Below are 13,628 nucleotides of genomic sequence, written 5' to 3'. Positions count from 1 at the left end.
GCAAGTGCTACACCATCACAGAGAGGTGAGGCTTGAAGTTCAATTTCAAACCAAACTATTAAGTTTATGTAGTTTGAGAAAAAGCCTTACATGCACCTTTCTTATGCTACTGCTATACTTAAAACTATAGATCTATGAAGAAGCAAAGAAGAAGTAATGTAGGTCTATGATTTACCAAGATATAGCAAAGAATCAAAAGAGTACCTTCCAAGACTCGTCCATCTTGGGTTGATTTGACACCACGCAAAGGTTTACTAGGACGACCATTTTGCATGCCATTGTGCTCGAGCTTGTAGAAGTTGATCGAGGAATGGCTCCTTTTGCATTGACTTTGCAACAGATAAATTCACATCCTTGGAAATGTCACGAGAAATCTTGGGCGGGCAATTTACAATTATCTTTGATCTCCTGAACCTAAATTGCTGACGTAGTGGAGGGGTCACTTTAGCCATATTTAGAGCTTGCAAGCTTTTTGCAGCACTAATGGAGTGTTGACCATAGATAATCCAATATTCAACTTTATGAATATCTTCTTTTGCGAGTTTATCAAGGAATTGTTTTGTAGCACGATTACAGGGCATCAAAATTGCAAGTATCTCCTCTTGCTTTGTGTCCTCAATAAAGTATTGGGTCAAAATACGACCCCAATCCTTATTTAACCTTCTATACACATAGTTTGAAGGAGCAGGATAACATTTCATCACATCAATGCTGAAGACCTCATTTAGACCAAAGGGATAATATCCCTTCTTTATTTCTAATGAGATAATTGCTTTGTTGCCCTTGTTTAGAGTCTCAACCTCCATTAGCTCGTCATCGGACGCATCTATCTCCTTTGAACCACTTGCTGGTTTTGTCCTTTGCCTCTTTAAAGAGATTTCTTGAACCTTTGTAGAGTGCTTTACCTTTCTCTTCTTTGCAAGTGCTTGCTCCTCTTCTTGCACTTGAGAGCCTGCCATGTCTTCAGCTGCTATTGTGCTTACATCAAGGACTTTTATTTTGTCACCCTCCTTTTTATGTTTTGAAGAAGTTGCACCAGCATTTGTAGATGCTTCAAGTGCACTCTTTACTATGGCCCTGCCTTTTTTCTCCACAATTTTCCTAACTTAAGTGGTTGTTGTCTCCTTTTCAGGTATGGACTTTTTTCGTGAATCTAAAGCCTTCTTTGCATGCCTCATTGCTTTCACCAGGTCCTCCACATTATCCACCCCTGAGTCTTCTTGATTGGAAAAGTCAATGATCTTCAATCCTAGCTTTACAATAGAATTGTCCTTTCCTAGTTTACTGCCAGTCATGTCTGCTGGGTGAAAAGTTTCCAATGATAAGCAAAACTTATTTGCTTTTGTAGTTTCTCCTTCTGGCAATACAATGCATGTGAAGCATGGGTTTGCTCTTGTATCCACATCATCCTTAGTGCCTACCACAATCCCCATATCTCCATATGATGTATCACCTTGAGACAGAAACAAATGGAGGACTCCTTTGAAGTTTGCACTAGCATCCTAGCTATCCACAAACCATTTTACTCCTTCTTTGTTACTCAATTCGAAGGTTTTATCCACCTTAATTCTAGGAGTGACACTTTTAACTTGAGTTGTTGTTTCGAGAGCATCCAGAGTAAAGATTGGTGCACCATGTGGTTGCGAGGTAGCAGGCGCTCTGCTAGCTTCCATTCCTGTGAAGCACAAAAAAAGTTTCAAAACCTTAGAAAAAATGGATTTAAATGCTACATATCAAATCAAAACCTATCAAACTTAAGAAACTTAATGCATGCTAAAAAAAGTTTTCTTGAATAGCAGGGGCCTCACTTGCATTTACTTAATCTATACAGAAGCTCGACTTAAGCTCGAGGCTCCAGGGATTTTATATTCACGTGATCACAAGATTTTTTTTGTTAATAACACTTGTGAACATGTTATTCACATGTTCACATGTTTTCATGTTCTCAAAATAGCAAGTTACCAGTGACCTGGTAACCTGCCGAAGCCCGCCGGGCTTTTTGTTTTCCCGGCGGGCCCGCCGAGAAAATCCATTTTCCCGGCGGGAAAAAAAGTTAAAAAAATGGTCAAAATATATTCATGTTCACAGTCATTCCTACCATTTTTGGGCCTTTTGGACTCATTTATGATGTCAAAAGTTTAAAATTCTTTGTACAAAAAAAGTTATCTGTAAGTTTATCACCTTAAGCTCGATTACCATCAATTAGATCTTATTATACTTCCAATTGAGTCTAATTGACATCAATTAATATCCAATTGAGTCCAATTGGTATCAATTAAGTCTAATTGGGTGTCAATTGATCGATTGGGCTCAATTGACATCAATTGACATCCCATTGGACTCAATTGGGCTTAATTGGACTTAATTGGATTCAATCAATTGACACCCAATTGGACACAACTGGGCTTAATTGGACTCAATTGACATCGATTAACACCCAATTGATGTCAATTGAGCTCAATTGACATCAATCCTAGTCAATTGATATCCAATTGATGCCAATTGAGCCGAATTGACACCAATTGCACTCAATTGGTACCCAATTGATGTCAATTGAGTCCTCAATTAACATCAATTAACACCCAATTGAGTCCAATTGACATCAACTAATACCCAATTGAGTCAAATTGATATCAATTAAGTATAATTGGGTGTCAATTAATCAATTCGACTCAACTGATATCAATTGACATCCAATTGGACTCAATTGACATCAATTGGGTGCCAATTGAGTCCAAGTGACACCCAATTGATATCAATTGCATCCAATTGGGCTTAATCGACATCAATTCACACCTAATTGATGTCAATTGAGTCTAATCCGATTTAATTCACACCCAATTGATGTCAATTGGGCTCAATTGACATCCAATTGATGTTAATTGGACTCAATTGACGTCAATTAACACCCAATTGATGTCAATTGAGCTCAATTGACATCAATCGTAGTCAATTGACACCCAATTGATGCCAATTGAGCCGAATTGAGCTTAATTGATATTAATTGCACTCAATTGGCACCCAATTGATATCAATTGAGTCCGATTAGACTCAATTAACATCAATTAATACTCAATTAAGTCTAATTGATATCAATTAATACCTAATTGAGTCAAATTGATATCAATTAAGTCTAATTGGATGTCAATTGATCAATTGGACTCAATTGGTACCAATTGACATCCAATTGGTACCAATTGGACTCAATTGACATCAATTGGGTGCCAATTGAGTCCAAGTGACACCCAATTGATTGCATCCAATTAGGCTCAATTGACATCAATTCACACCTAATTAATGTCAATTGAGTCCAATCACGTTCAATTCACACCCAATTGATGTCAATTGGGCTCAATTGACACCCAATTAACTCAGCCCAATTGATATCAATTGAGTCTAATTCAAACCCAATTGAGTCTAATTACATCTAATTGGACTCAAGTGACATCAATTAATACCCAATTGATGTCAATTAAACTCAATTAACATCAATTAACACCCAATTGATGTCAATTCAGCTCAATTGACATCAATCGTAGTTAATTGACACCCAATTGATGTTAATTGAGCCAAATTGGGCTTAATTGACATCAATTGCACTCAATTGGCACCCAATTGATGTCAATTGAGACTCAATTAACATCAATTAACATCCAATTGAGTTCAATTGACATCAATTAATATCCAATTGAGTCAAATTGATATCAATTAAGTCTAATTGGGTGTCAATTGATCAATTGGGCTCAATTGATATCAATTGACATCCAAGTGGACTCAATTGACATCAATTGGGTGCCAATTGAGTCCAATTGATACCAAATTGATATCAATTACATCCAAGTGGGGTCAATTGACATCAATTCACACCTAATTGATGTTAATTGAGTCCAATTAGGTTCAATTTACACCCAATTTGATGTGAATTGGGCTCAATTGACACCCAATTGATATCAATTTGGCTTAATTGATACCTAATTGATATTAATTGGACTTGATTGACATTAATTAACACCCAATTGATGTCAATTGAGCTCAATTGACATCGATTGTAGTCAATTGATACCCAATTGATGTCAATTAAGCCAAATTGGGCTTAATGGACATCAATTACACTCAATTAGCACCTAATTGATGTCAATTGAGTCTAATTGAGCTCAATTAATATCAATTAGCATCCAATTGAGTCTAATTGATACCTAATTGAGACAAATTGATATCAATTAAGTCTAATTGGGTGTCAATTGATCAATTGGGCTCAATTGATATCAATTGACATCCACTTGGACTCAATTGACATCAATTGGGTGCCAATTGAGTCTAATTGACACCCAAGTGATATCATTTGCATCGAATTGGGCTCAATTGATATCAATTCACACCTAATTGATATCAATTGAGCCCAATTGATATTAATTGAGTCTAATTCACACCCAATTGAGTCCAATTGATATTAATTGAGTCTAATTCACACCCAATTGAGTCCAATTGTATCTAATTGGACTCGATTGACATCAATAAACACCCAATTGATGTCAATTAAACTTATTAATATCAATAAACACTCAATTGATATCAATTGACTCCAATTGGGTTTAATTGACACCCAATTGATGTCAATTAAGTCCAAATAGATACAATTAGACTCAATTGACACCTAACTGATGTCAATTGAGTCCAATTGGGTTAAATTGGATGCAATTAGGCTTAATTGATGTCAATTGAATTAAATTGGATGCAATTTGCCCAATTGATGTCAATTGAGTTCAATTGGATGCAATTAGGCTCAATTGACACCTAATTGATGTCAATTGAGTTCAATTCATATCCAATTATTGTTAATTGTATCCAATTGAGCTCAATTAACACCCAATTGATGTCAATTGGACTCAATTAACATCAATTAATACCCTTTTGAGTCCAATTGATGTCAATTGAGTCCAATTGGGTGTCAATTGATATCAATTGAGCCCAATTGATCAATTAATACCCAATTAGACTTAATTGATGTCAATTGGACTCAATTCATTCAATTTAGCATCAATTATAATCAATTGACACCCAATTGATATTAATTGACATCAATTAGGTGTTAATTGATGTCAATTGAGCCCATGTGACATCAATTGTGTATCAATTGAATCTAATTGATGTCAATTGAGCCCAATTGACATCAATTGTGTGTCAATTGATACACAATTAGCTTCAATTGGGCTCAATTGACATCAATTGACACCCAATTGATGTCAATTAGGCTCCATTGACACCCAATTAGACTCAATTTGACTCAATTGACATCAATTGACACCCAATTAGACTCAATTTAGCTTAATTAAGTCTAATTAGACTCAATTTGGCTCAATTGATATCAATTGACACCCAATTATACTCAATTTGACTCAATTGACACCCAATTAGACTCAATTTTACTCAATTGACATCAATTGACACCCAATTAATGTGAACTGATGTGAATTGCGATCAATTGCATTGGATTAGGCTCAATTGACATCAATTGACACCCAATTAATATCAATTGATGTGAATTGATGTCAATTGAGCTCAATTGCATGGAATTAGGTTTAACTGACACCCAATTAATATCAATTGAGTGTAATTGAGCCCAATTCAGCTCAGTTGTAATCAATTGACACCCAATTCAGCTCAGTTGTAATCAATTGACACCCAATTGATGTCAGTTGCATCCAATTTGGCTCAATTGAAACCCAACTGATGTCAATTGAGTCCAATTGATGTTAATTGGCACCCAATTGATGTCAATAAGGTTCACTTGATGTTAATTGACCCCCAATTGAGATCATTTACGTCCAATTGAGCTCAATTGACACCCAAATTATCCAATTGAAGTCAATTAGACTTAATTGACTTCAATTGTGTTAATTGGATATTAATTGATATCAATTAACACCCAATTGCTATCAATTGAGTCTAATTCGGCTCAATTGACACTCAATTTACATCCAATTGGGCGTAAATTGAGCTCAATTATATCATATTAGGCTCAATTGATATCAATTGACACACAATTGATCACACAATTGAGTGCAATTGAGCCCAATTGATATCAATTGTGATCAATTGACACCCGATTGATGTTAATTGCATCCTATTGGGCTCAATTGAGCACAATAGGATGCAATTAGCACCCAATTGAGTGTCAATTGAGTGCAATTGAGCCCAATTGAGCTCAATTAATATCAATTGACACCCAATTGATGTTGTCAACTGAGCTCAATTGAGCTTAATTGATATCAATTGACACCCAATTGATGTCAACTGAGCTCAATTGAGCTTAATTGACATTAATTATAATAAATTAACACCCAATTGAAGTCAATTGGGCTTAATTAATATCAATTAATATCTAATTATTATCAATTGAGTCCAATTCGACTCAATTGATACTTAGTTTACACCCAATTTATGCAAATTGGGTGTAAATTGGGCTCAATTGCGTCGAATTAGGCACAATTGACATCAATTGACACCCAATTAATATCAATTGAGTGTAAATCAAGTGTAATTGAGTCCAATTGGGCTCAATTGAGTGCAAGGATGTCATGGACAATTGAGTCAATTGATGTAAGGATAGTTAGATTTAATTGGTGTGTCAATTGAACTTAAGGCCAACAAATTATACAAAACTTTTTTTGTGCCAAGAATTTTGAACTTTTGACATCATAAATGAGTCCAGAAGGCCCAAAAATGGTAAGAATGACTGTGAACATGATTTTTTTATTTTTTTTTTATTTTTTTTATTTTTTTTATTTTTTTATTTTTTTATTTTTTTATTTTTTTATTTTTTTATTTTTTTATTATTTATTTTTTTTAATTTTTTAATTTATCCGCCGGGAAAATGGGTTTTCCCGGCGGGCCCGCCGGGAAATGCACATTTTCCCGACGGGATTACTGGCAGAGAAGGTTTTTGCAGGTCATAAAAAATGCCCGTGAATATACATTGTGATCACAAGAATTTTTATGTTAACAATAGGTTTTGTTAACGTGATCACGAAATTGTGAAGACGTTAATGAAATCCCTAGCTCAAGCCTAGATCCAAGTTGTGCACTCATATGCTAGGGGTACGCTAGCATAGAGAGACAAGGCTCAAACTCAAGTTTGAACCTTAAGGCGAAGTTCCATGTATGGGAGAATTGAGCTTAAGTTGGAGTCTTAAGGGGCCAGGGTGCACTAGCATGGAGAGCAAAGGCGCTCAATCTGAAGTTGGAGTCTTAAGGGACCGGGATGCACTAGCATGGAGAGCAAAGGCTCAAACTCAAGTTCAAGCCTTGAGGCCAGAGTACACTAGCATGGAGAACAAAGGCTCAATCTGAAGTTTGAGCCTTAAGGCCAGTGTACACTAGCATCGAGAGCCAAGGCTCCAACTCAAGTTCGAGCCTTAAGGCCAGTGTACACTAGCATGGAGAACAAAGGCTCCAATTCAAGTTCGAGCCTTCTAGCATGGATAGCAAAGGCTCAATCTGAAGTTCGAGCCTTAAGGGGCCCGGGTGCACTAGCATGGAGAGCAAAGGCTCAATCTGAAGTTCGAGCCTTAAGGGATCGGGATGCACTAGCATGGAGAGCAAAGGCTCAAACTGGAGTTCGAGCCTTAAGGGGCCGGGGTGCACTAGCATGGAGAGCAAAGGCTCAATCTAAAGTTCGAGCCTTAAGGGATCGGGATGCACTAGCATGGAGAGCAAAGGCTTAAACTGGAGTTCGGGCCTTAAGGGGCTGGGGTGCACTAGCATGGAGAGGAAAGGCTCAAACTCAAGTGCGAGCCTTAAGGCTAGAGTACACTAGCATAGAGAACAAAGGCTCAATCTGAAGTTCGAGCCTTAAGGCCAGTGTACACTAGCATCGAGAGCCAAGGCTCCAACTCAAGTTCGAGCCTTAAGGCCGGTGTACACTAGCATGGAGAACAAAGGCTCCAACTCAAGTTCGAGCCTTAAGGCCGGTGTACACTAGCATCGAGAGCCAAGGCTCCAACTCAAGTTCGAGCCTTAAGACTGGTATACACTAGCATGGAGAACAAAGGCTCCAACTCAAGTTCAAGCCTTAAGGGGCCGGGGTGCACTAGCATGGAGAGCAAAGGCTCAATCTGAAGTTCGAGCCTTAAGGGAGTGGGATGCACTAGCATGGAGAGCAAAGGCTCAAACTCAAGTTCAAGCCTTGAGGCCAGAGTACACTAGCATGGAGAGAAAAGGCTCAATTTGAAGTTCGAGCCTTAAGGCTGGTGTACACTAGCATCGAGAGCCAAGGCTCCAACTCAAGTTCGAGCCTTAAGGCCGGTGTACACTAGCATGGAGAACAAAGGTTCCAACTCAAGTTTGAGCCTTAAAGCCCCGGTGTACACTAGCATCGAGAGCCAAGGCTTAATCTGAAGTTCGAGCCTTAAGGCCAAGGTGCACTGGCATGGAGAGCAAAGGCTCAAACTTAAGTTCGAGCCTTAAGGGGCCGAAGTGCACTAGCATGGAGAGCAAAGGCTCAATCTGAAATCAATCTGGCTTATACATAGCGCTACTTCCAACTTCTTCGTACTTGCCTTTCTAGCCTTGCTTCTTGATCTTTCTTGTGATGTCCATGTACCACGGTCCTCCTACTAGCTCCGACGCTCATTTTGCTTCTATTCCCAGTCGGTATTCCCTACAAATTCCACCTAAACAATTCTCGAAGGCCTTTAACTTTCTTTCGATTTTCTTGAAAATTAACTCCCACGCTTAAGTGTAAAATAGCCTTTGTCCTTTATGCCTGTACATTGACCCACGAATTGTTTACAAAACCATTGGTTCCCACCAGCATGAATGAGCATTGGGATTTGAATACCATAACAGTCACACCACATGATGCATATCTACATCAAATACTTCTAAAGTTGGTGTCTCAAGGCTTCCCATCCTAAGTGCCAAGTGTGTTTTCTCATTCTTTCCACTGAAAGCCATATGCTCCACTCATCACATGTATCCATTAAAAGGATTCCAAGTGCTAAAGTCCTTCTCTGCATGAGGTTGCCATTTCCCACCATCAATCAAACTGCCATCCTCAACCCCTATATCCCTTCATCATTTGTTCTTTCAAGTGTAAATTGCATCCATATTTGAGTAAGAAGAGAAAGCATATGTTGATGTCATCATATTTCCAAGCTTCTTCCAAGTGTTAACTGCATCCCAAGTTTAGTAAGAAGAGAAAGCATATGTTGATGTCCTCATATTCCCAAGCTTACACAGAAGACTCAAACCATCACTAGCACACTGAAATTCATACTATATTTGTACAATATAAAAATGATATGTAGCAGTATATAACCCATGAAAATTTTTATCTCAAGCTAATAAATCTAGAGCACACCAAACAATAAACAAGGACAACCCAGTCTATACTAGATCACTTCTAGACTCTCACCATGCATTCCTATCTTTCTGGAGTTGTAGAGATATAATTTGTATGGAGCGCAAAAAACCTATCCACCACACATTCGATCGATGCATTTCGCATTTGGACGATATAATTTTCTGCGATCATCCTTGAGCCCACATATGCCAAACCATAGATAGTAAACTAGAGAAGATTTATCTCTTTCTAAAAAGGTATCCTCATAGAAATAATCATCAAATTGACTTAACCATGAAAGTACGAGTCGAGCATCCTTTTTACCATCAAATTTGATAAAACAAAAAGTATGACGACTAATCTTACTTTTCTTTATTGCTTTTTGAGTGTCAGATGTAGCTTTTATGATTTTGGCACTGCGGGCATCTTCTGTTTGTGGAGTAGCAACTTCATTACCATCAAATCGTTGCTCTCAAGAGTGAGGTGCTTTTGTTGTTCATCGTGAAGTTGTTGCTTGAGAAGTTGAATGTGATCTTCAAAAGTCAATGGGGTGAGTTTGTAAATTCACTTTGGCATCTTCATTAGTAGGAGCATCGTTGATGGGTTGGTTGAAATTTACTCCTGAATCCATGGGTTTGTGAAGAAGAGGCTTGAATTGACAAGGTTAGGTGGATGCAACCTTTCTTGAATGCTTGGAAAAACTCTTTTAAAAAATTAGAATTTTTATGGAAAATTTTCTATAATTTTATGGCTATTTTGGCAATTTTGGGCACGAAAAGGGGATTTTTTGTTAAATCAAGGGAAAAAAAAATTCGGGTTCTAAAATTTTATCAGCTCTATCTAAATTTACAAAGTCTGAATTCTGCTTTAGAAAAAAAAAAGTGAAAATTTTTGTTGGGGGTTGGGAGATTTTATAAGAAAGTTTCTGTAAGCTTTTTACAAAAAGATAAGTTTAGATAGCTTTAAGCTTTACTAAGTAAAGCTTAAACAAAAACTTTGTGACAGTAATGTTCAGTGCACAAGAGTTTTTAATAAAGTAGTTTAGGGAAAAGAGGGCTGTGGTCGTGCACCCCGTTGGGAGGAAGAAGATGATGAATTGAATCAAAAAGAGATGTTGAGGGTGGTTCCGGGGACTCCAAGATGAGAGAAATTCATATGTGGGCATCTGATCGGAAAGAGGAATTAAAAACATAAAAACCATTTCTGGATTTGAAGTGGTTTTTGGAACTGATTTTTGAGATGGACAAGTGGTTTTCCACCTTGGATAAACCATTGGGTAATAGAATTATGGGTTTTTGTTACCCATTGGACAAAAATTAGGCTTTCTTGAAAAACCTTAGGCTTTTGTATGCTTTGACTAAAACTTTTACCTTTGGCCAAGCTTTTCCACCTCTTTATCCACACTAGCTCTTCACCGCTTCAATCGATTGCAATCAAATGGCTCTGGTACCACTATTGTGGGAGGTTGACATGAACCCATAAAAATTATTACACTAAATAAAATATTGGAAAATAAATAGAATAAACAATATACTCAATATTGGATCCACTCTTCCCCCACACAAGAGTGAGCCCATGCTTCGATGAGTAGTCTTTGGGGCTCAAAAATAGTATACTTTTACAAAAATGTCGACTTCCTCAAGAATAGTATTATTCAAAAGTGGCTTGCTTCAAAAATATCTTTCTTGAGAGTGCAAGCTAGGCTTCCTTTTAAAAATAGGTGTGAGCCTTGAACCTTATAAAAGTGCACATGTCTTGAAAATTAAAATATGCACTAGGGAGATTTTAGATGTCCCAAATAACATGTATACATTGCCAAAAAATCTGAATAGCGTCCAAATAAACTAATGGCGCTTGTCGTCCACAAAATCAAATATTATTTCTTGATATTCAAAAGTTGTCATCGTAAAGTATATTTCCTAATTGTCAGCAGCTCACCTTCATTATTTGCTCCCCAATGATCTGCACTTACATCAACTAGCCAATAAATTAATAAATAAATTGATTCAAATAAACATCCAGATGCAACCAATACTTTCCACACATGTACGGATTCACCCACTTTCGTGTAAAGTAAGCTACGATCGCCCGGGTTTAGAAAGGCACCCCAATCTAAACCCATCTAGGAGAATTCATAACACAAAAAACTGGGAATATAAATATTCCATGAATTCATTTTAAGTAATTACATAACATGGGAATATATTAAATATTCCATGAATTCATCCTCAATAACAATTCATGAGATGGGGGAAGGTAGCGGCCCTTCATAGCTTGGTTAATGTCACTCCAGGTCTAGGAACCTTTTAAAGTGACCCCCTTGTCTCAACACCATTGTTTCCACCAGAGTTTAGTATCTCCGATGAGACAAAACCTTGCAAGCATGGATTGATTTCTAGCTCCTCTGCCTAGCAGTTTAGAAATAGTCATCTATAGCCTCAATCCAGACTTTTGCATCCCTTTCAATCTTTGAGCCTGTCGCATTGAATGAGGGAGGCTACATTTGTTTGAGCAAGAGATTCTTCTCTTGTGTATTTGTGTTTAATGCATTAGGAGCAAGAAGCTCATGACCTTAGCATCAATGTGAGATTAAGTTTAGAATTATAATGCTTAGGCTACCTAGTCTTATCACAAGAACACTAAGTGCAAGAATTCCAAATCCTCTATTCCAACCTTTAATATTTATAGGTAAACCAACTAATTATAAGTAAATGAGCTGATTACAATGATTGACTTATACAGCTCAATTCTTATTTATTTACAGTATAGGCTTCTAGTAAAAATGTGAGGCATTAGTATTGAAAAAGTAAGGGTGATCTGCCAAGGTTTCAAAAACTTGAAAAGTCTTTCGCAAAAGGGAGGCAAACCATGAGTTGAGATTCTTTACCACGTGGTTGAGTTGGGGATCAAGATAGCTTCTTTATGGGTGGAGCCAGTAGACTTCCATAGGTTCTAGGTCTAGACTTCAATGGGTTCTAGGCTCTAGCTCATCGCGCGTGACAAGAACCAAGGAGCTAGAATTGGATTTGAACTAGCTCTACCATGTGGTGGAGCTAGAAATGCATTGGCCTAGCTCTACCATATGGTAGAGCTTGACTTAAATGGATGCTCTACAAAAACTATCTTTGGGGGGGTGCATTGGCCTAGCTCCACCACTTTGAAGAGGTAGGTAGACTTTAATGGATTCTTGGTCCACCACTTTGAAGAGGTAGCTAGCTCCACCAAAATAAAGACCTATTGAAATCTAGATCTACCACAGGGTAGGATTGAAGTAAATGAGAGGATCTCTAGCTCTATCATCTTAGATTTATAAGCAAGATTTTCAGATTCACCAGCTGGCCATTGTGCAACCACTAAGTAGGCTTTCCAAATTCACCAATTGGTTATGTAAAAAGTGAATTTGTCAATGAACATGTTAGGATCCATAACTTGGTGATTCTAGATTCCACAATTTGGAGAGAGCTACAAAAATAATAAAAGTATTGTTAAAAATCAAAAGAACTAAATACTACTAAAAAATGAACCAAGGATATAACAAGTCAAAACATCACCAAATCAAAGTATTGAAGATACAAGGAAAGCCCATTAAGAAGTTACATACTGTCTTCAAAATCCAAAAAATCTCGAGCTAAACAAACTTCACCATGTCTCGATCTTTCCGTGGTATTCCTTGGATTGTTAGTAATAGGCAGAACTGGTTGCTCATTTCTTGACTTTGCAAAGTTAAGAAGCCTTGTTCCCATCTTTCTTTGATCTTCAATACTCTCCACTAGGCAAATCACTTCCTTATTTAGTGCTAGCCCTAGCTCGACGATATAGCCATTACTGAAAAGATCAACAAGCTTGCAGCCTTCTCTGCAATACGTCTGAATACATTGCTTGATCAAAAGATTCTTCTTGATTCTTAGAAACTCAATGTCTGTGATAGTTTTAACATCTTCATTATCTATATCATCAAGAAGTCCAGTATCCAATATTGTCGCTTGTGTACCTGGATCAAGAACATCTGCTAGTCCTTGAAAGGCATCTCCCTTGCTCAAAAACACTAAGGATGTGAAGAACTCTATTGCACCAATGCATCGGTTGTCATGTCGAAAATGCAATGCCCCATTATACTGTTCCTTTGCTATGCCACTCAAATTTTTTAAAGCATTTTGCAAGTGAATAAAATCTGTAATATTTGGAAAGGTAAGCAACACATATTGGGATGGCAAAGATCCACTGCTGTAATGATCATAATGCCGTTCAAAAGATTGCAAAATGATTCCACATCCCAATGCATATT

Source organism: Cibotium barometz, chromosome 57, assembly GCF_041138505.1.
Source record: "Cibotium barometz isolate CiBa-2024 chromosome 57, ASM4113850v1, whole genome shotgun sequence".
NCBI lineage: Eukaryota > Viridiplantae > Streptophyta > Polypodiopsida > Cyatheales > Cibotiaceae > Cibotium > Cibotium barometz.
Note: the sequence above shows the minus strand (reverse complement) of the source record.